Raw genomic sequence first — 25,014 nt, 5'->3', positions numbered from 1 at the left:
GTAACTTTAACCTATGCTTGCAGAATTCACAGTGTGTTTCCTGTGGTGCCTCCCTGCTATTCAGTGGGAGGCACTAAGGGGAGACAGCATCTCACTTACAGATTTGCAGTGGGAATTATTTTTAACCTGAAAAGAAAGTATGTTAATAAAAAAGTATGTATCAATGAAAGTGTACATTTTTCTTTATCCACCAGCCCCAAGAATGCTCCCTAATGTTGCGACCATGGACCATGTCTTACCTTGACCCAAACACATCAGACTCCTGTATTCCACAATTTTACATGTGACATCCTTCAAATGAGTTCTCCCAACTCCAAAATTAAGATGCAACTAGAAAGTTATTTCCTCTGTGAGACCTTCCAAAACAGCTTCTAGTCATTGGACATTCCTGCTTCACTCCATTTCTACCTCTGTTATAGCACCAACTTGTTCATATGTACACCTGTTGCTTAAAAATAAAGTCATATTCGTTGATTTGAGTTCCCTGAGCCATAAAACTGTATCTCTCACATTCTCTGTTTAGTTGACATTTCAGTGTGAACTCAGAACACACACACACACCCCTCCCACACACACATACATGTATATAATATGTATGCATATACACTCTGTATTTTATATGCATTCATTCTTCTCTACATACACACACACACATACAATGTTGAATGAATTTCAACTCCTCTACTGGCCCTGCTTACTCTCTGCTTGAGAGACGCCTATATGATGAAGTTTACACTCTGGGGTGAGGTCCTCCGCAGAAAGTGAGAGAACACCAAAGCAATGACTTGAAAACTAAGTGATTCTGGTGTGCTTGCCGCCTCACACAATAGACTTTGCTTTCCATGAGCTGTGATAATTCCACCCTGATCCCATACTTTATTTGTATGACTGACAGCTGTGAATTCCAATTCTACCTCTGTTCTTACTACCCATGCTAGCCTGGCTGATTCACCTCTCTTATCTGACATCTAATGTCTCCAAATATAATTTGGGAGTGACAGGACTTACATCATAGGGGTTTAGTGAGGATTAATGAGTACTTACTTTATACATGGCAGGAGCTGGATACCCATTAGCACACACTTATTACTGCTATTTTTAAATAGTACTGGGTTTTGAGCCCAGAGCCTCACCCATGCTAGGTAACTGCTCTACTACTGAGTTACCTCCCCACCCCTTTTGATTTTGCTTTGATACAGGGTCTCCCTAAGTTGTCCAGGCTAGCTTTGAACTTGCAGTCCTTCTCGCAGCCTCCCAGGGATTACATGTACTTGTGTTCCCCCGCAGTGTAGCTGACACTTTCGATAGCACATTCTACCCCTGGTTTCACCACTAAGTATTAGAAATGTACATCACTTGGGGGATCCACTGCTTATTGTACCCAGAGAAGAGCTTCATCTTGTGCTGTCAATCAGGTAAGTGGAATAGTTCAAAGAGCCATAGGCTAGTAGAGTAAAGGTAATTGCCTGATCTTATTCGGGTTATAACCAGACAAAACATGGGGAAAGTTCTTGCAAAGAGCCCTGCACATGTGAGCTTTTGGGTTCTGGTCCAGTTTTCCCAAAAATTATATTTGTGATCTGGAAAAAATGATCTCTTTTTTAATAGATCTGTTTCCCCAATTGTAAAATGGAAATAACAATTTACAAATCTGATAAATCTGGTATAGTTTGTGGTTTGTGTCCTCCATTGGCCCATGTGTTGAAGGGGTTTTTCCCCAGCTTGTGGCACTATTGGGAGGTGATGGAACTTTTAGGAGGTGGGGCCTAATGGAAGGCAGTTAGGTCAGAAGGTGAATGCACTTGAAGGAAATATTGGGACCTCAGACACTCCTGTCTCTCTCTTTGCTTTCTTGCTGCCATCAGGTGATCAGGGTTCCTCTGCCACATGCTCCTTCAATGATGTACTGTATCACCACAGGCCCAAAGCAACAGGGCAAAGTGACCTTAGACAGAAACCTCTGAAACCATGAGTCAAAATAAACCTTTCATCTCTCTAAGTTGATTGTCTCAGGTATTTTGTCACAGGGAAGGAAATCTGACTAACACAAATTTCCAGCAATTATGATATCATTAAATTAGGTTACAATGGTGCTATTTTCTGAATGTTTTGCATTTGTTAAGTATTTGGTTAAGCATTATATACAAATGATCTCATTTAATATCACAAAAACTCTATGAGGTATAGGTACCTACCTATTTACACACGTGAAAAATAAAGCTAACTGGAAAATAATAAAATGTTCAAAGAAACACAATCTATCTACCCTAATGCAAATCCCATACTTGTAACTTCTAAGCTATATTACTTCTCATTAAACTTAATTTTCATAACAAACACAGACTTGGAGAATTTCAAATGCAAAATGTAGGTGAATGGGACACAATCTCAGCTCTCATGACAGTTGCATTCTAATGAGGAACGTAACAAAAATAAGTACTATAGTTTCAACTAGTGGCAATAAATTTGAAAAAAAAAAATCAGAATGACGTAATGGCCTGACAAGGGAAGAAGTCCTGCTTTAGATATCTTGTTTGGGGAAGGTTTTCCTGAAAGATAGCATTTATTCTGAAAACTGAATAAAGAGAGAACTCTGCATATATATAGGACTGGAACATACTTCCACAAAGTATAAGCAAAAATCAATCATGAATCAATCCATTAGTCTGCCAATTAGTCAGCCTGACACTCAACTCAGCCCTTGTACTAATTGACTGTATGACCTAGCAATGTTCCTTGACCTTCACTGTATCAGAGAAGCTGTAAAAATCATTCGTGTCCCCAGGGAGTCTGGTTTTATTGGTCTGTGGTGGGTCCTGGGTGTCTAGTGGTTTAAATGTCATGAGGTGATTCTAATAATCAGCCCCCATTAAGGATCACTTAGGAAAGCATTTTATATCTCTTTGAGTCTTCATGGAAAACAATGAAGAAGAAAAGGTGTTTGACCCTTGCTACTCCTAGTGTGGTCTTGGAATGAGCAATATCAGTATCTTTTTACAGGAACTCGAATTGGCAGGGCCCATCCCAGACCTACTGCAGGAGAATCTGGAATTTCACAGGATCCCCAGGTGACTTCACTTGGGAGTTTGACACTTGCTGGACTAGATCATGCCATGAATTCAAATTGCCACATAAACAATGAAAGAAAAAGAGTCATAAATATTCATCTTTAAAGCAAAGGACAAGCATGAAATATTTCTTTATTGTCAACACAAAATTCTCTCATGTTAAATCCAGAATGTCTAAAATGTCTCCAAGAAGAATTTCACATAGGTTTTTATTTTCATGCTTCAAGACATTGCTTTGAACTTTAACCAAAACTTTCCCAACTTAAGGAATAAATTATGAATAAGGTCATAAATCTCATTAAAATCTAATATTCAGCAAAGCTGCCTGGTGTGTATACTATGGAAAATTGGATATTTCTGTAACTGGAGCCCTATGTATAATATTGTACGTTAATTACAGAGGCTGGTTTTTCAACATGTAATGATAGCTTCTACAGGCTCAGTCTCTGTGTTATCATCAGAATGGAAGTGCTCTTAAGAGACCAAATTTAATAACCGTTCACCTATTCAGGTTCACAAGACTAAATATTTCCTGAGTAAATACTAATTTACATCTTTTTGGCACCGATAAAATTTACAGATGAATAATGTCTTTATACATACACACACACACACACACACACACACACACAGACACACAACATACTATACAGAGGAAAGAGTTCTTACAAAATATATTGCTTATCTCAGCTTTTAAAAATTCCTTTACTTCTGATTTAGCTGTTGATTTAAAGGATTGGAAAAATTTGCAGTTATTTGGGGGACTCAGCTGGTCCCTTAGGGTGTTTGTACATATTTGTCTTGCAAATGGTTAGTCAGTCCTTGCTATTTGATTTGATGACATAATCACAATAATTGCAATAATTTTATTGTTTATGTAGAACACAATCAAAATGAATAGAGGCAGGTAGGAACTATTAACTGATTGTGTTGCTTTGGTCTGTTATTGAAAGGAATAATAGTGCTTTCCTTTTATAAGTTTTGGGTTCCTGTTAAACCAATATACTAATGGATAATTTAATGAAAAGAAGACACAAATTATGTTTTCTTGTTTCTCTGAAATAAATTAATTCACAGGGTGCTTTATCTTGTTTAGAAGTGTCTTAACCTGGGAGATATCACTGAATAATCTTTAATGTAGAAAAATAAACTCGGCACAGTGCAGATATACATTTAAATAGCATTGATAAATCAAATTTAAACATCAATACTTGTTAGCATTCCTTTAAATGTGCTCTGCTTCCAGCTAATGAAAACCTAGGAGAGATTCAGAATGCCTGCTGTTATTGATCACCAAGGTTCTAATTTTCCTCTTGAGATTGTACTTTGGTCAAAACTTGCACATTCATATTTTCTCACTAAAGAAAGTAATAATTATAAATTAATGAAACCAAATCTATTGAAATGCAATTATTATAGTCTCACTGAGGGTGGAAAAAAATATCTCAGCTTTAGCCAAGTTTCAATCAACATCTTGATTCCAAAAGACTATTTGTATTCATACTGAAAATGAACTTTGAGCTATTGGAATTGCATACCTGGCTTTTCCAGTTCATCTCTAGCTTTGCTCACTGGAGGTAGAAATATTAATGGATTTTTTTCTGAAGTCATAATAAGAAATTAGACAGTTTCTAGTTTATTTAATAAATAAGCCAATTTAATACATAACACCCTTAGGCAACTGTGCAAAGAGGGACAATAGTGGGTCATTGTGTGTGTGTGTGTGTGTGCCTGTGTGTGTGTGTGTGTGTGTGTGTGTGTATGTGTAAAACAGAAGGCAGCTTCTTTGGAACCAGTGTGCAAGCTGCATAGCTGCATTGGATGTTTTCCTGTTGGAATCCTGGTTCAGGGCATGCTGGATATGTTCAGTCTGGGCCTCCCTTTCCCAGGACACGGTCTGCAGTTCATCATTGTTTCTAGATCATTCCTATGTTCACTCTAAATGGATGAAAAGTCAAAACTATTATTTTGAAATCCAAAAATTCATCTGTTATGCTCTTCAGGTACAATCAAAGTTCCTTCAAGTAGTTTCAATCTACAAAGAAATTCAGCTTTATTTGACCTCAAATATAATTTTTTAAGAATCCTCTAAATTCAATATGAATATGTTAATTTAGTTTTATCATCATAACTACATAAGTGCTTATAAATATCTGCAGGATCCACATGTAAGCATACATATTTTAACATTATCGAAAGTATTATGAAATTGTCGAGTTCTTAGACTTGATTATAGTTTGCAAAGGACTATTCTCAGAAAAAAAATATGCTAACAATACAATAAAATCTAACATTCTCCAACTGTTTACTGCATTATTAGTAGCAGTTAATGCATTTAATATATGAGACTAGTGATTTCATTAAATGACACCATTTATTATCATATTGTAGGCTGCAAATGTTTTATTTGATAGCATTTTTTTTCTGAGCATCAAAAATTCTTTACACCCCTTTTAAAATAATTCAGCTTTTTAAATGCACCTGTCCTTGAATATTTTAACAATTTTCCTCCTTGAATAATCAATGACTTTGAAAATTAGAAAGTAGATTACAAATCATCCCAGAGGAACTATTTTGCTTTAGAGCAAATCATAATGAAAATTTAAGAAATTTAAGAAAACTCAGCTCATGTATTCCATTTACTCTTTGAAACATTATGACGTTCCTAACATATGTTTACACTTTCTGATACCATAGCATATCAATTAACCAACATGCTTATAAAAATGTCCATTTAAAGGAACAGTCTTACGATGTACTGAGGTTGGTAAATCCCAAGATGCTGACAGCATGATATGCCAGCTGCAGACAGAGAAACTGATGAAAATGCAGTAATTCTGAATTTTAATATAATATAAACCATGTCAGCAACGTTTTTGAAGAGCAGCTGCCAAGATTTCAATCCAACTGAATGGATAATGTTATTTTTATATTCTGTTCTCTTCCAGCAAATTAGACTTTTCCCCCTTTTTCCTTATGATAAGCTTTGCCTTATCAACAACAACAAAACTTCTGACTGAATGTCATGCAATGAATTACTGCACTGTTTAAGATGAAAGACTAATTATAGGAATGGAAAATATATAGACCACAACATTGCCAAGGAGAGAAACTGGAACAAAATATTATTTGTTATTTGAAATTTGATACATTCCATTGCAGGGATAAGTAACTTAAAAAAATTCGTTTTCTGTTCAAATTCAAATTGCAATATATGGCATGTTGCTTACTAACTCAATTTACTCAATTTCTTGTAAACCCAAGGAAAAAATAAATTTGACAGTGTATTTTGTGTTGAGTCAGATTTCCCTCTTGTTAAGCCAGTCTCCTGGGAATATCTAAAAATGCAAAATAAATGGACTGCGGCACCACAGTTCTGGCCAAAATAATTTGCCACAGCTCTCAGGCTATCAGGACATGCTGTGGCTTAGGGACTCCTTAAGCGGATCTAGACTGACTGGCGACATTCGGCAGTTCCCCACCCCATCCCCTACAAACGAAGCTGACAAACCCTGCTGGGTGGTGATTATTTATAATGACTATTTTCATTCTCATGCCTCTATTCTCCTTTCCACACTGCCATGGGAATGATCGCCCTAAAACATCAGCAAGTGCAACACACCTGTTTAATGCTATTCAATAACTTTCAAGGTGGAATAAAATTGAAATCATGTAGCTCTTCATATTCCAGCCCCTACCCACCTTTCATCTTATTTACTGTTAAACTCCCCTGAATAGCCCACAAAATACACTCTTTCCATAAGGATCACTGCTTAATTTTCGAAACTTACTGCATTCTGCCTGTCTACATCCTTGCACAAATCTCTCTGCTAACAGTCCTTGCCTTGGTTATCTAGGCATTCTCTCCTCTAGCAAGCCTGCCCTCACTCCCAGGTCAGGCCCAATCTGTGTTCCATGTAGAATCCTCTATTATGTTGCCTCCACATTCTGTCAGTCATATCAATTTGCTATGTGAAAATTCTATGGTTAAGAATATAGGCTAGGGATGTGGCTCAATGGTCAAGTGCCCCTGAGTTCAATCCCTGGTACCAAAAAAAAAAAAAAAAAAAAGGCCCAAAAAACAAAAGGAAGAAAGAAAAAGAAAGGAAGGAAAGAAGGAAGAAAGAAAGGTTGAAACTAACTTTGTGTTTGATAGAGTTTTGGGGAGCACGTTCTTAGCTTTTGTCCACTAGAATAGTGAATATTCCCCACAGTTTTGGGGTCAAGATATGCCTTTTTCAATAAAATCTACAGTTCTATCTCAGGATGGTTCTGTATTTAAAAAAAAAAATCAGATTTTTTGAGAATTTATTTTTCCAGAAATTCACACAAGTTGATAACTGGAAACAGAATAATACGTGATGGGCCTATGTCACACACACACACAAACCAGAAACACAAAAATAGCATGGAGTTCTGGTAATGAGCCTTGTGAGCTCAAGCAAGTAATTTTCCTTTATGAACTTCAATTTTTCTAATCTGTAGTTAACGGTCGACCGATTCATAGTTTAACTCTGTTTCAACTTTGTCTTGAGATTAGATTCATGAATTCAATATTTTTTCGGTATAGTTCTTCTAATATACTGATCTGAAAATCTTTAACTTTCTTCTTTAGTGGATTTCTGGTGTTTGATACAGGGTATGAGTCACTGCCTTCGGCTTTTACCATTGGAAAAGTCAGTTTAACAAAAGAGAAAACATTCATTCCTTTCTCCCTAAGAAGGATTTTTACTTAACATTTGTATTGAGTGGCAGCATCGGGTAAGGTAGAATCTCATTGAGAACAGCGATGTGTTGAGTCCATCAATGGACAATTTCAAGAATCTGTGGAAATATATATCTCAACAGTGTCTATTTTGGCTGTAAGTCCTTCAGAAAACTGATATTGATATTGAATGTAATTTAAGACTACTTGGAATACCATATCTGGTGTTTTGAATTATAGTTGTGCCAGCAGCTTTGAATAAGAAGGCTAATCACTGCATGATATTCCAGTTTCAGATGCCTTTAAGAGGCCCAGCCTTTTTTCTATGTACCTAACATTAAACCTTATGAAACGAATCACTCTAAATAGCATTTTAAAATGCAGTAAGAACTTCTGCAGATCAATACTTTTCTTGTTGATCCTGTTGCCCCATGTCTATTCCAAATTTCGAATCTACCCTTTCAATTCAGATATCAGGTATTTACGTTTTTTAACTGAGAGTCTTTCATTAAATTAATAAAATGAGGAAATAGACCCTATTCTTCAGATCTACCTCTCTTTGCAGATTTAGGAAACACACACACACAATTCAGTCTGATCACAGTATTCTAATTTTCTATAAAATTTACAGAAGTGTCATAAGATAACATAGAGAACAGATGTTGACACCGACTGACAGCTCCATGTATTTAAATGGGCCCTCATTGTGAGTAGGGTTTGCTTTGGTAAAGATGCCAAGACCTGAGACCTGCCTACCTCTTCATCCCATCCCCCTCCCTCCATTACACTCTATGCCGGTGAACAGTGAGCCTTTAGAATTCCCCCAAATGGGCATATTTTCAATGCTATGAATTTTTTTATACATGTTCCCCCTCTGCTAGAATACACATATTCAGTCATCCACCACACACGCTCCTTCCTAAACTCCAAAACCCAGGTAGATAACTTCTTAATTTATAAAGAGTCTGATTACCACTAAACTTGAGAATGAAGGTCAGACTTCATTATTTTTTATGCATCTAATGTCAGCCTTTTACTTGGGAAAAGAATGCATGCAACACTTTTCTAATGAATGGATAGATGAATGAATGAGTGAATGAATCAATGAGTGAATGAATGAAATGGAAGAGAAGAAGGCAAAGGAATTTAATAGAAATAGAAAAGTGGAAGGAAATAGGAAATGAATAGGTTGATCTCTCCTACAGAAATGTGTAGCACCATGATTAAAAAAGATTGTCTTAAAATGAAAAGGTTGCATGGAAAGTGGATATAATGAAGTTGAATTTTCATTCAAATGCATCAGGACCGATGTATTTAGTTGTAAATAGCCCAAGAAGATTAGGGGACAGATAAAAGAAAGAACAAAAATATTAGTTTTGGAGGATTCATTTTTCTTCTTTAATAAAGCCCTCGACCCTATGAAGAAAATCAAACTTGTTTAATAAAATCTGAAATGGGACAATAAGAAAATGGTAGGGTTGATATCACATGACACTCACCTCAGTCCTGTTGCATATAGATGGTGACTCCTGCTTTGAAGTGATAATTTATAAAATGTTAACCTTGAGACCTGAGTAAGTGAATGTCATTTGCAGGGCCTGGAGGCTGCACTCTGAAACAGTCTCATTATGGCAAATAACAGAGCAAGGAGGGAAGCACAGAGACATTCCACTAGCAGAGGTCAAAGATCACAAGCAAAGTGCTTCCTTGTGTTTATCACTGCACATTTGCATTTTATATATTATTTTATTTTTTCACTGTGCTTTAATAATCATTTTAGCTATTTACCTTTACAAATGCAAAATTCACAATTTGCATCTGCAAATATCTACTCCTAGATACATCTGCCCACCTGTAGCATAATTAACTAACTGAAATTCTTTGACATTCTAAGATGTAAATACTTTTCTAGCCCTGACGCTGGTGAGTCTGCAAATATTAAACCTTGATGCACGATTCCTTGTTTAAGACAGAGCTTTACCTCTGCCATTTGTATATTCAAGAACAAACTTCTGGTGACACAGATCTGAAAATATTCGGGAAATGCAGTGGGAACTCTGATCCTTCCCTTATCAGAGAGGCACTATTTCATCACGTGAAGATAGTGTGGCTAAGGATGGCTTGTAGCTTGGTGCCCTTTGAAGATTGCTCTGTGCCCAAGTAAGCTAACTTGCCTAAATGTGTGACATCTTCCTGAAGTCAGGTTTCCTTCTTGAGATCATCCCACATCCAGTAATGGGACACAGTGGATTGAGTCATTGCTCCTTTACCCCAAATTATACCTTTAGGATAATCCCACAGAGCTGCCTCTGCTCCCAAGCTTCCAGCATGATAGATTAGGGTTTTTCTAATTCGGCATTACAACACAACTTCTTCTCCTGCTTAATCCTTGGTTAAATTTCTGGGTAAGTGAGAAAGCACTCCCTAAAAAAATTTTCATACTAATCTCTGAGAGGCTTCCGGGGAACTGACCTATAAGAAAGGAGCAAAAATATATTATCAACTTAAGAGACTTTGGATTTTAAAAAATCCTCAGGACTGGGGATATAGCTCAGTTGGTAGAGTGTTTGCTTCACAAGCACAAGGCCCTGGGTTCAATCCCCAGTACCGTTAAAAAAAAAAAATCCTAAATGCTCACTTACTTGGGGTAACCCTCACAGGAAGGGTGGCCACCTCTCACAGAGAAAACCAAAAATGCTAAGCATTCATCAGCATTGGCATTAAAAGAACTCTGAGGAGTGCCTCAAAGCACATCATAATGATCTCATCTTTTGTCCTGATACCTACTTTTAAGCATTTATTTCATGAGACAACAAAGAATGTGACAGATTGTTTTCTCATGACATGTTCTTATAGGTTGCAGTGTAATCGGAATTCTTACAATTCACACGCTATGTATAAAGAAAGCTTGATAGACATTTTGACAGATTAGACAATACAAAATGTATGGTATTTTCTCCCATGTATGTCACATCATATTTCTCTCCTGTGATACTTTATGTCATCCACAACCGTGAGATACTGATGCCTCTGTCCATTTCACAGATGAACATAAATGCTTACCCAAGATAAATTATTTCTCCCATACTTCAGTGGAGATGAACAAAGACTAAACCGTGATGATTCAAACCATTAAGTGATCTGAGTCGATATACAAATAGATCAATAATCAAAAGAACATAATAAGTCACAAATAAGGGACTCTTGGCTCTTACTCTGGTGACCATATTTGCCACTGAGTTCAATCCTTAGAATCCCACCCTCCACACTCACCCCCAAAAAAGGAAACATGTTGGACAGATTCCATGTTCCTCCTGACTAGCTCTGAGTTTACTCCTTTGATTAAGTTAAACTATTGCACCTCTCTAATTATTAGATCCCTTTGTAATAACATGAAAGTAATAATAGTATATGCCAATTCAGTCATGGTCAGACAGGAAAAGACAGAGATTTGACTCAAAGAGTCAATTAGAAGAAAATCAAGAACTGTGAGAAATCCAAGAAATGCTGGATGTGTGGATTCTTTTCTCCCTCCCTCCCTTTCTTTCTTGCTTTCTCTTTTTTTCTTTTGTTCTTCCTTCCTCTTCTCTAAAATATGTTCCTACAAACCTACAGGTGCATGACATAGTTTGTTCTTCTTTAGATTTCTTATTTTTCTTAAAGAAGTGTTACACAGAATTTTTTAAATGTTGCAATGTCAGTTTTCACTTTGTAGCAATCAGAACATCTGAATATATTCTATGATAAATAATTATTTTTCAATGATGCCCTTGGGATCGGCAGGGGCTCTGGTTGAGTCTGAGGGTCATGTTCAGGTTTGCTCCAGTAATCCCTTCCTTGGGGCCTGCATCCTACACTGGAGAGTCATCAGCCACTGAGGGCACATTTTTTCTCCTCACAGAGGTGACTTGGTCTCAACAGTGAAAGCTCTTCCTAATGTCTAGACACGAAACCAGCACTAACTAACACTTTCACATTCATTTCAGTGGAAGAGGAAATTCACCTGCCCTATCCAAACATCAGTAGGTTAGCCAAGTATACTTCTCTCATGGAGGTGTAGGGTAGGGAGAAGATTTAGCTGAATACTCATCCAGTCTACTACAAAAGAAACAGAGCAAAATCAGACATATATATAAAAAAATGTTCCACAAGGAGAAAAAGATAAGAAAAAAACAGAAATGTTACAAAAACAGTAGAACATATTTTACAGGTAGAAGTTTTTGTTCAAAATATATTATCGCTATAGCAGAAATACCTCTTTAGGCTGCTCAGTAGCTGGTATTCAGAGATCTGAGCTTTAACACTCAGCCACTGCATTGTGAGGGTTAATTGTCCTCTGTGCTTTTACTGCACATCAGATTCTCTCCACTCTCCCAGTCTCTTGTCATTCTTGTGCACTCATGGCTTCTGCTCACTTGGGATATGCATGACTTCTGGGTTTTAATTATTTTATTTTTTATTGCTTTCTCTCTCTGGATCATTTTTCTTTCCTAATCCTGCTTCCTTATTTTTTTTTAATTTGTTTTTGTTATGGTTTTGGATCTGAAATAGCCTCCAAAAATTCATGTGTTAAAGAATTGGTCCCCCTTGCAGCAATATCCAGACCTGGAGCTTTGGGGGAAGTGGTTGTATCATGAGAACTCTGACCTCATCAGTGGATTAATCCATTGAGAACTGAATGGATTACTGGGAGGTGGAGGATACTGTAGGCATTGGGGCATGGTTTGGGAGGGAGGTCACTAGGGTGTGCTCTTGAAGACTATATATTTTCCCTTGCCCCCTCCTCCCTCCCTCTGTCTCTCTTTCTGCTTGCTCGCTGCCATGAACTGAGCAGCTCTTCTACCATGATTTTCTGCCTCGCCTCATGCCCAGAACAATGGAGCTAATGATGGACTTCTGAAACCATGAGTCTAAATATATCTTTCTTCTAGGTTGTTATTGTCAGGTATTCTGGTCATAGCAACAAAAATCCAACTAGCCCAGTTTTATACTCAAATTTACTATAAATGAGAGTCTTATTACTTTATCACTGCTATCCCTACTGGACAAAGTTCAGAAGATGCCAACCCACTGAAAATAACCTGCCGTTAGATCACATGCCTGTTTCTGTTCAGATCAGCTCAATCCTGGAGTTAGTCACATGATATGAAGGACATTACAACCATCCCTGTAGGAAACATTATTATTATTATTTTTTGTAGAGTTTTAGGTGTGTTGATTTCTTTGAGGAGGGGACTGTGGACTTGGAAAGGAATTCTGAGACTTCTTAAAGGAGTACTTTAACTGAGAAGTTCTTTACTTGGTCTTACAATGGAGATAATTAAGTTACGGAAGGAATGAAGGAATTACTGAAAAATAGGGGGTGGGCACTGAAAATGTCTTCCAAATCTGATCTTCTCTGCTTCAGTCTGTGATATTACTTCAAGCTCTCTCTGTGTTTCTCCTAACTTATGTACGTAAAATAGATTTATCTTGAGTTCCCTCCTACCTTAGAACACCTTTAAGGAAAGGAAGATTTGAACTTCAAAAGATAGTATGTGTCTAGATAAAAGACCATCAATGTATCACCTGGAATCCTCAGCTTGGGACTTTCTCCAAACAATAGTCACCTACTTTTGCTAACTCTTCCTTTGTGTTTTTCACTGGGAACATCCTTATTGTTTTTCCCAAAGACTTTTGGACCTTGTAATTCTGATTCTTATTCAGCATCGACCTCCCGTTTTCTCTGTATTTTCATAATTCTGTTGCTCCCTTTCAGCAACTGGTAGGCTGAAGATTCTATCTCGTATGTTTTCAGGTGAAGATCATAAATAAGAATCTGAACACATAAAAGAAATTACTGTCATCAAACAACAAATAAATGTGCACAAAATATTTCATTTAGTTGAAATTCTGTGAGTTACCTCATTTGCAATAAATGAATTGCAAAAATATGCTTAAGAAATATTTTCTTAAACATAGCAACGTTATGTTCAACTACGATGAGAACAATAAGAACTACACATGATTGAATGATTTATTTGTGCCAGGAATAATTCTTGTACCTTAAGATGTATGATCATATTCAATCTCCACAGTTATCTTCTCTTGGGTGATTATAATCCTCATTTTAGGCACTATAACTTAAGGCAAGCTAAATAACCTATCCATTCTAATAGGTGGCAGAGTTGGGTTATTAACTCCATATAGGTGTTTAATAATTGCTTCATTTAGCAGATGCTTAAATGAATATATGAATCCTTGAATTTGACTGGAATAAAAGGCTCGAATAGGCAAGTACTAGCATGAATAACTATGAAAGTACTCAAAGTCTTGAATATCATATTATGACTAAATCTTTTATAATTCATATTGGACATACTTAGAAGATTTTGAGCAATAAAGTGACACTTTAAAAATTAGTTTACTGAATTATAAGAAAATATGTTTTATGTACTAAAAATTAGATTTGAGGCAGTAAAGTCAACATTGAGAGTTTTATAAAAATCCACATTTAAGTAAAGGGTTTGAATTTTAACAATAGTGGAAATAGAAAGAATAATAAGGTGAGAAATTTTGTACAGCATTATTTATTTCCAGAACTGGGAAACTGTAGACACATAACTGAGAGAACTAAAGGAGTTAATAGTATTAAAACTGCTTTTTGTGCAAAAGGTATTTCAAGATATTCAATTGCTTTAGGGCCATAATTTTGAATATTAATTATATTTGTTTAATGTAAGGCATTTTCTTATCTGGAAAGAAAATATCCAAGACCCTGTAAACTCTTGATTTGGCCACGGATTACTTTATATATATATACATATATATAAAATGTTTTGGAGGTTAAAATGTCTGTAATTGCAGTGCTACATAATCATGGTATTTTCACCATTCTGTAGCCACAACCCAGTGAATTTCCCATGTCTATATTCAATAAATAATTTTGAAATGAATCAATGAGGAAATCTCATCAGAGCCTCAAAAAATAACTCTTGAATTAGGTAACAACTGAATTTACTTTGTGAGTAAGGAAAGAGCTTGGGCAACTTCCTTCTCATTGCCTACAACACTGGAACTCTTAAGAATTGAATCTAAGTAGTTTTCTCCGAATTAAAAGTTTGTTTGCATTCTACAGTCAGGTATAATTAATTAAAACAAATTTTAAAAAATTAAAGTTTATTTAAGCATACCAACCCATTTGATTGACATAACAGATACCTGCACCAACTCATGAGTGAAAGTCAACTACATTTATATAAATCCAGTCAGGTAAAACTGGGACAAAAAAGAAAAAATAATAAGGTAATACTCTGTTGACTCAATACAACAGGTATGCAACTCATGTAGGTGTAAAATATGCTGCTTCATCTCATGCTATTTTGTTGGAATGAGAACAGTGGGAGATGTGCCCCCCTCTGTTATGACATACCATGGCAGATGTTCACCTGAGTGCTCTCCAGGTGAGAACCTTAACCACCTGCAGCCAGAGTAAGAGATGGAGCCCCCAGCTGAGAATTACCACTGCTTCTTGCATGTGAAGGAACTGTTGCCTACATATCAAATCTGAAGCAAATAAGCAAAACAGAAGCCAGGGTCTCATAGGTAACTACTCAAATCAAAGAATCTTTTTTGGATAATGGAATTCTTAGAAGTAATAGGTATGTCCATAATTCACAGTCGGTATTCAGATGCTGTGTTTTTAACTACTGTGCTCTTTGAAATTGATATTCCACCAAAAAAAAAAAATCTTGTTTCTTTAACCATAGAGATTTGGTAAGAAGGGAATGAGATGCAATCATATAGACATGTATTTATAGTTGATTTATTTCTGCTGTCAACAGCCCTGTGGTTTTGATCCTATCTCAGTATTTCTGAGTCACAATATTCAAAACCTCAAATTGAGGAAGCAGAAGAACAAGATTATTTCTACTCATTATATTTTAAAGCACTCTGATTCTGACTTAAGTATTGACAAATTATTTACTGCATCTTATCAAAGGTTTGTCATTATATGCATGAGACAAAAGGAGACTGGATACACACAGTGATAATTATTTTGTGGAACCAAAGAAAATAGAATGAATATTGTAAAATCGTGACTGAGGATGTAAAGAGACATCACTTTTTGAAATATTCCATTTTCTCCCTTGTCCTTACCATTAGAAACACATATATCCCCCCTACACACACACACACACATACACACATACACGTGCAGGCACACGCACACATGCGTGCACACACACTGACCCCCATGGCTAATGCAGGTTCAGAAGAAGAACAATCTCTAAGAAAAATACCATTAGCAAGCCATCAAACTCCCTTCTTATACTATGGTTCAAACACTCAGGTATTTAATGCACTACTTGGAGGAACACCAACACATCAAGACACAGTAACTATCCTCAAGTTGTGTCCAGACCTGAAGATATAAAAAGATGTGAGCAATGCTGACAGAAAAGATAAGGAATGCAGATTTAGAAATCATGCCATTTCTAGGATCAGTTTCATTATAATGCCAGAATAAAGAAGTTCCATCCTCCTGCCAATTATCATTGTCCTTTTGTAGTTAGTTGATACTCAATAGATTCTAATTTACTTGCAAATTAGTCAGCTTGGTCATATTTGCCAGAAGAAGGAATAGAGGAAATCAGAGAATTTTAGTTACTTGTGCAGCTTGTAACTGACTGAGCCAAACTGCAAAACCTGTGCCTGTAACCACTAGACACACTGTCATAGACCCAGCTGTACCCAAAATTAGCATATTTCGCAGAGCATATCTGTCACTACTACTCCAAAACTGGCTCCCAAATACTTAAACGTGAAAGAAAAAAAAATGAAAGAAAAGAAACAAGCATGACATCTGATGAAATCCTCACTTAGGACACTCTTCTACCTGGGCTACTGTTGCTTTTGAAAATGTCCTGCAATCAAGGCAATTAAGCAGACAGCCCCACCCGCATGGCCGACCACCCTGGAGTGCTTCTATTGAGTTTATAATAAAATCAGAATCACTTAACTAAAGTCCAACATGCTTGGCCATTTTTAAATAGAGAAAAGTAATTAGGCCAGGCTTTCTAACAGACTGTTAGATGAAAGATTTGAATATGTAGACCTTTATTGTCTCTAGTGCATATCAGTTTTTTTCTAATTTTCCAAATGGTGAATTGTATAAAAAAAAAGGGCAAAAATGAAAATTTTAATGATCTCAACAAGCACTGGACTTCTGTAATGTTGCTTACTTGGAATATATCAATTGATATTAAGCTGAGGCACTTTCTGAAACAATCCTTTGAATATGTATGAGTTTTGCACAAAAGGATAAAGGCTTTCTTAGGAACAATATACCTTGTAAATTTGTCTAATTGTGATTTTAACACATCTCAAAAGCTAACCAATGCATTAGGGTAAAATGTTAGATCTTCTGTAAGAAAATATACTGGGAGTTTAAAAGACTTTATTGAAGGTCACTTGGTTCTAAGTATTGGTTACGGATCACACACCTTTAAAGGAAGATATTATTTCCAGGTTAAAAATAAGGCTTTGACTTGTTTTGAAACTATAATAAAGGGCACTTGGAATAAAATATAGAAGAACCAGGGATAAGAGTGTAATCAAAATAATACAGTGCCAACAAATATTCAGATTGGTATTTTCTTATATTTTAATCTGAATAATAGAATAGGCATCAAAGCTTTCTTCTCAGGATTTCCAATGGCATACTTTCTAAAATAACATTTAAATTGATAATATTCTTACCAGTAATAGTCTGTATGTTTATTGAGCATGTATTGTAGGTCAGGAATTGTGTTCAAATTCATGTTCCAATTAAATCATATCCACAACTACATTGAGTAGATATCCTGACTTCATTGCTTTATAGTTTGAAGAAATGAAAATTTTCAAAGCCTTGTATCAGTCAATGGTTAAGTCAGTAATTAAAATTAGTTCTGATCTACTCCAAACATCATGCTGTTATTCACAGTACTGCCTATTCCAGCCTTATTATTAGATTATGTTTAGGGTTTCCCTGCTGGAAGGAATTGATTCAGTGTTGAACTCTACCATTAGAGAGAGTACAACTTGTTTTTATGACCTAATAAATTATTTTACCCATGGAGGAATGAGTGAAATAAAGAACCCACCCATTTTAGACCATCACAGAATCTTTAGGACTTTGAGGTAACTACCTGCTCCCCTGCCCTGCTATTGCAATCACCTGATCAACACTTATATTGTTTTATGTAGGACAATATGAAGGATGGAACTGGACAGGCAGATCTGTGTGCAAAGTGTGCTGGTTTCAAAATTAGGTCAACTTGTTTCTAATTCCAGACTAATAAGCATTTAATCTGGAATACATCAATTCTTTTGCAGGCTTCTAATGGTATTCTGGAAAAGGCTCTTACGTGTTCTTTAGTGCTGACTATCTGCATCTCTTCCCAACTCTACCTTCAGTGTAATCATGCTGGTAGCTTAGGGTCTGCCATGACCACCAATATGGTCAAATGATAAATGGAGCCCACCTTTTCCCCACCAACCAGTTGGTAAATGTTTACCAGCACATTCTCCAGGAAATTTCCTTTATTGGTTAAAGAGCTTGCACTAGGTTCAGGCTGTCAATCAATTCACACCTCAATGATAAACTCCCACAATGGGCTAGTAGCCTACAGGGTCTACAAGAAAGAAATAACTCCAATTAATTTATAGATGCTTCCAAGAGAAGACATCTCATGTCTCTTCCTCCTAGCACTGAACTTTACTTCAGATCCCTTCATTGGTCTTACAAGCATAAAGCAGTCGGCTTGAAAACATTATTAGAACCAGAGTTTTGCGGCAAAACCACTTTCTACATAGGTGCTGCTGTTGCATAATACTTGGCATAATTTCCTGTCGATGCCTTCAACGCCAATATTCCTGTCCTGCTTCTTCACCAGGGAGAAAGAAGCCTACCTGAACTTCTGTTCAGATATCTGTGCTTCTTCTGTGCTTCAGTAAATTTGAAAAAAGATAAAGACAGCCATTTTCTCTCTTTTCTCTGTGAGTAGTACACAGCTATGGAAACCACAATCCTACTATTCTTTTTTTTTTTTTAAGTGGGGAGCTTCAACACCAGAGATGATTCAAATTCAGATTCTCCCACTTAGTTCTATAATTTGACCTTGGATAAGTTAACTAGCTTCCATGAAGCTCAATTTATTATTTATCCACAGTATGAAAGTGATAATATTGACTCCCCATGCATGTGACTGATAATAAACAAAGCAATTCCTGAATATACTCCTCAATGTCTGTTACAGTAAAAATGTTATTATAACTGATAGTATTATTAATTTGTTAGGAAATGTTTCTTTTCAATAATTCATCGTTGTTTTTCATAGTAAAGAATTTATGGAGGTGGAAATGGCTGAGGGAGTTTTCAATATTTATGTCTAAAACTCCATGTCAGGTTTTTAACTTGGTTTGAATTTATCTTGTTATCTTTATTGTAAAATAAAATCTTTAGTAAAGTTCTGTTACTCACAACAGTTTGTATTCATGCCACCTTGGAAAATAAAGAAAAATGGTGGTAGGTTTTTTTGGGGGGATTGGGAGTGGGCAGTGGCAGAAGGTGGGCAATAGTCATTGGGAAGTAAGTCAGACACTCCTAAATTGTACTCTCCACACTGTGAGATGCTTAGAAATCTTGATTAATGGAAAGACTTCCCACAGTTCATGTCATAGATTTATTATGCATTTTTAATTGAATATTAAAGCAAATGATGATTCTCAAAATTCATGCATGGGTTTATCCACTGTTAAAAAACAGTTCACAAATGCATATTAAAATCTTGTAGTCAATGCAATGACTTTACCTCACCCGTTAACAGAGCACAGATTTTTCTCTCCTGATCATAGATTTCAACAGTGGGAAACTCAAACGAGTAACTGACTTAATGATATTGCCCAAAATTCACCTGCATGTTTTCCTAATAATGCTGGACCATTTGTTAATTTCTTTTTTCCCCCAGGTCCATAATGGGGTAATAGTCCTTGATTATTTTTCTGAGAAATGGCAAAAGGACACAATGCCCAAAATGACCAGAGTGGGTCTGGGCAGGACGTTGGTTGCTTTGTGATAAGACAAAGATAATTATAGAACCTTAATGATTTTGTTCAGGTTGTAAATGTGGGGGATGCACTTTGCTGACCTTGCTATTTTATTTTGGATTTGTGAATAATGAATAATTTGTTTTAGGGCATTCAGAGGGTTTAAATGTCACATCCAAGACCACGACCTTGTCATTTTTAAGTGCCTGGTTAGATAGAATAATCGTTATGAAGGCCAGTGGGTGCTTTCTTTAAATTAAAAGGTTTTTAGAATATGTTTGAACTTGATAATATTTCCATAATTGTTTTGTGAAAAAATATTTTAAAGATTTATTACTTTAATAAATGTTAAAGATGAAATTAAAATGTGTATCGCCATGTCAAATGAACACTGGTAAACTTTATCTTTAAATGTCACTTTTAATGGAGGCTTCTATGAAAGAAGTGTAGTTCTATGATTATATAAACACTCTGGTTGCAAAGTTATGGCGTTTATCCATGTTTGTTTCATGCCATTGGAAAATTATAGCTCTCTATTTATTTATTTATTTTTACTATTCACCCAGTCTACTTATAGAAAGAGTTTGAAATGACTTACAACAAAATGAAAGCAAAATCAGGTCTTTGAACTAGGAATTGAAGGGTCAAAGTATGGAGAACTAAGAAACTGAGGAAAAAGTATGATACCAGAAAACATTGCTAGAGATGACTATAACTAAGACATTAGTGGAAAATTCATGGCAGCCCAGCTAAAAGTAATGTGATAGGGGTTGTATTTTGCTCTTCTATTTTAATAATAAAAAAGACCAGGTTATCAAATATGGTGCTTTCGTGTTCTAAGCTCTAAGAGTTTTCAGGGCAGATATTCTTATTTAAGTCATAAATCAGTTACATTTACGTCCTGCCTAGAGCTGATCTGTAGGCTGGGGCCTCTGTCTCTCAGCAGCTCACATCTGCATCTCTCTATGGAGAATTTCCTTGTGCTGAGAGGAAGCACCCAGAAATGCACAGTTGTTCACGCTCCCCTTCTTCCTGGGATGGCTCATGAAAACTGACTGACCCATGTACTATTTAGCAGTCTAGCTCCTCCCTTGCAAAGGGCAATCCTGTAGAACCATTCGAATCCAGAGCTCCTCTGAGACCAGGCAGAGGCCACCCTGCCCAAACTACTGTTTCATCTCTCTTTCTCCCTTTGCCCAACCTATTTCATTTACTTCTTCCAAAGTTTTCTCCTGAGAATGCTCCTTCAATAAATCATTTGCTCAAAAATCCTCCTCAAAGTAAAACACATTTTTGTAAGAAGAAATAAATCATTTTTAATAAGATTAAAAAAAAAAAAACTTCAGAGAGGTTAGTTCTTCAGACTGCTAGTTCTTGACTCTTCCCTTAAAACCTGAGGAAATATTAATTTGTAAGGTTTTAAAAGCTTGATAAAAAATATCCTTTGTCTTCTTTCTTTTTCCTTAGGCTTGCTTTATTTGTTTTTTTTTTTTCTGGCTTTGAATAAAAGGAAAATTATTTTGAATTTGTCTAGGAGAATGAAATCATCTGAAAAAAAAAAAAAACTTTTCTCTTTAACCAAAGAGAAAAAGAACAAGGATAAGACAATTTAACTAAGAGTTTGAGGCAGTTTTCGAATTCTGATCAAAAAAACTTGTGCAAGGAGTTCTCTAGACCTGTGCTTAATCTTAGGAATCACCTCCATGTGACTCATGATTTTCAACAACTAAATGACATCTCATATGGTTCATCATAAAATGGTATGATCATAATATCTAACTGCTTGCATTGTAGTGAAGATTAAAAAGCATATTAGAAGTCTCTCATAGAGTGAATAACAAAATGACTGATTAATGACTCAGTCATTTCCTTAAACACCTCATTTTTAAGTAAACACTTCTGATATTAAAAAAATATTGAACCATTGCAGAGAGTGTGTCTGAAAGGAAAGTCTATGAATAGGAAATGTATCTTTGAGGAAGGGGAATTGTCTGTGTGTGTAAGAGAGAGAAGACAAAAGAGAAGATAACACATAGAAAGAAAGGAAAAAGAAGGAAAAGGTGGAGGAGGAGGAAGAGGAGAGGGCATCTTAGTTTATGATGAGTTCATAATGGTCTTTAATAATAATTGTCTGAGGTTTAGGAAATAATAGCATTAATTAACCCAATAAAATATGTTTTACTTAATAAAAACACTCCAGGAAGAAGGTCATAGTATTAGAGGAAGAGGAGTAATGATCTTTCCTCCCAGTGAATGTGGCATTAAGGACTCAGAAGTTTAGCTCATGTGACTCCATAAAGTACATGTTTGTGATCTCGAAAGTTATCCCTTAAGTTAATGATTCAGATAGTTTGAATTGTTTTTAGTGAAATAGTTAAAAAGTTGTTCAACACATTCAATGACCTCTATCTAGTTCTAAGTAGATAGGTTAGGAGAGAAGAACCTGAGTGGTTTTCATCCATAGGAAAGACAGGGCATGAATGGCTTTGAGTTCAAGTCACAACAGTTGCCTAGACAATTGCTGTGGGAAGAAGGTCCTCACCAAACTCTTACAGAGAACTCAAAAAGACTAAAAAGCCCACCCCTTCCTAAAGGGAATCTCTGCATATGCCTTTTATAAAGAGGACTCCTCCAAGGAATACTTGGAAATACATAACAGTTTATATTTGCTTATTTTCAAGTCAGGTCTAAGACTTCAAAAAGCTCTGTATTAAAGATATATGAGAGGTTACTTTGTTTATTGGTTGAGTGTATGGTTTAGGGTAAAAATAGCATATCATTCATGGAATGATAGTGATAGCAAGTTAACCAATTCTTCATTACATGTCCAAGGTTCTTGTGAGCTTAGAAGTTCTCAATAGGAAGAAAAATTTAGCCTGGCTCATTTTAATATAGAGTATGGAGCCTGCCTGGAAAATGGAACATGCAGGGAAAGAAATAATAAATCTCTGCCTGTGCTAGCAGCCACTCTGGTAGATCCCTTTACTGAGACTTGAATATTTGTCAACTAACTCCTTAAGCTCTTTCAATTTCCTCCCTATTTCTAAAGGTCTATTGGCTGGCCTGGCATAATGAGGATATATAAGGTTTATATACGTCGTCCTCAAAATCATGATGTTATGGAGATATCTATTGTGTTGGACCAGTACTACTCAGTGCTGAAAAGGTCAGCGTGAGACCAAGGAACTCAGAAGACACAGGCAGTCCAGCGTCTCTGGTGGAGCAGACGGTGTTGCTCAGTCAAGTGGCAAGGATTCCACTCTCTCGTAGAAAAGGACTGAAGATCCAACATACCTGTGAGCTGAGCTGCCTTTCTCAGGCTGAAGGGTGGTGACAGAGACTGAGTGCTCCTTGAGTATCACAGTGGAGTGCTTCCTGTGTTCACTAAAGGGGATGTCAACATTACTCAGAAGTGTTCCATGTACAAAAGGCTGATGTCCAAATGGTAGAGCTCTTTGCACTCAGCACTCTATGAGTTCACATGTAAAACTATATCCTTGGGCATCAGCCAGGCCTGATATCGACGTCTCAATCTTCAAACTCAGGTATTTCACAGGATGAAAATATCTCCTCTCCACCCAGCACTACACACACACACACACACACACACACACACACACACACACTTCCACACAGTCTCTTCTTACTCCCTGATGCTGAAACTCTGCAAGGACAGAGTCATCCTTGTGTGCTTTATCATCTAAGAGTGGAAAAGTTTTGACATTTTATCTCAGTTAAGGGAAGCCAACTAAATTTATGCTTAACTACTTTAAAAAAAAAACATTCAGCTTTTATTTGCAAAAACTAGAAAACAAGAACTCTATTTCAAGGTTATTTTCTGCCCTTGTTCATCTGTGAAGCCTTGCCAAATCCTCTAGCTAAGAAAGATTAAAAGCAATTCAATCTAGCATATCTTTTTTTTAGGACCCCCCACATTAGAGTCTAATTATATTTGAACGAGAGTTTTCCAAACTTATTTTGGTCCTTTTAAATATCCCCTCAAACTAGGGTTCTGCAGAGCATAATCTTTTAAGTGCTTGACTGCAAGGTGCATTATGTGGTATTTGCATCTTATAAGACTATGTAAAGTAGAAAAATGAGAGTGGATAACTAAAATTCCCCATGCCTCATTTCCCCCATCTTCCAAATTGAATTAATAGAATCTGTTGTATTTCTTTCTGTCTCACGACCTTGGGGAGTTTTAAGTAGAAATGACCTGTAAAGAAGTTTTTATAATTTGTGTATTCAGTTACTGTTTCAGGGAAATTAAGTTGCAAAAAGTGCATTGCCATTTAGAGCTTTCTTCAAACGTTATTAAATTCTGAATTGATTGTACAGACCATTTCCTATCAGCATGATTTGCCAGGGAAACTGAGGCAGAGAGCATCTACACATTTGATTCATACTAGTAGTTGATAAAGAATAAACTGATACATAAAATTGGATAACCTTCCATGGTTTTTAGTGAACTCTAAGAGTCAAGAAAAGTTGAAGTATGTCCAGAAACAAAAACAAAGAAAAACAGAAAAAAACAGAAAGAGATTCGTTCAGGCAATCTTTTAAACAATAGTATTGCTTACCTAGTTTTACCACTCTTCATGTGGCAGAATTTTGACAGTAACAAGTGACTTGATTCAGATACTTGCATATAACGATATCTTGCTGAATCTGAGTATTGATACATTGGGGGCCTTTTCCAAGTGCTCCATGTGCTAAAGTTTGGTTCTTTCATCAAAGTCTAATAACATCATTTGGGGAGTAGATATTGGCAATTTCCTGTCTAGTGTTTAAAATCATCAAAAAATTCTCCCCAACACAATTTAGCCTCACTTCTAAGACACATTCTGAGGGATTAAATTTTCCAACAATGAAGGCAAGGAGTTGGACCATTTTTCTTGCTTAAGTGCTCAGTTATGTGGAACTTTGTACATATCTTATTAATACCCATAACATCTCCGTTTGTCTTGATTTTCACCAAACTGATTTGAAGTTGGATAGTTGCTGCTCTTAAGGGTTAGAATACAGGAGAATTTAAAGAAATATTTGCCTAATCTGATGTCAGACCCATTTATTTTCCTGGAGGAGATCAAAAAGAAAAACAATTGTGGGAAGAATGAGTTTTGAAGGGGAGTTTTGGGATTTAGAATAAAGGTCTTCCAAACCCCTTAG

General features: G+C 36.2%; 1 non-coding gene across 1 annotated transcript; it reads left to right on the top strand.

Annotated features, from left to right (window-relative positions):
• The first annotated feature begins 10,313 nt into the window (after positions 1-10,313).
• On the top strand, positions 10,314-10,386 carry Trnav-cac (transfer RNA valine (anticodon CAC)). The gene has a single exon. It is a non-coding gene; the product is annotated as a tRNA-Val (tRNA).
• Positions 10,387-25,014: the final 14,628 nt, after the last annotated feature.

Source organism: Sciurus carolinensis, chromosome 16 (genome assembly GCF_902686445.1).
Source record: "Sciurus carolinensis chromosome 16, mSciCar1.2, whole genome shotgun sequence".
NCBI classification, from domain to species: Eukaryota; Metazoa; Chordata; class Mammalia; order Rodentia; family Sciuridae; genus Sciurus; species Sciurus carolinensis.
Note: the sequence above shows the minus strand (reverse complement) of the source record. Positions and strands in the feature narration are given on the sequence as shown.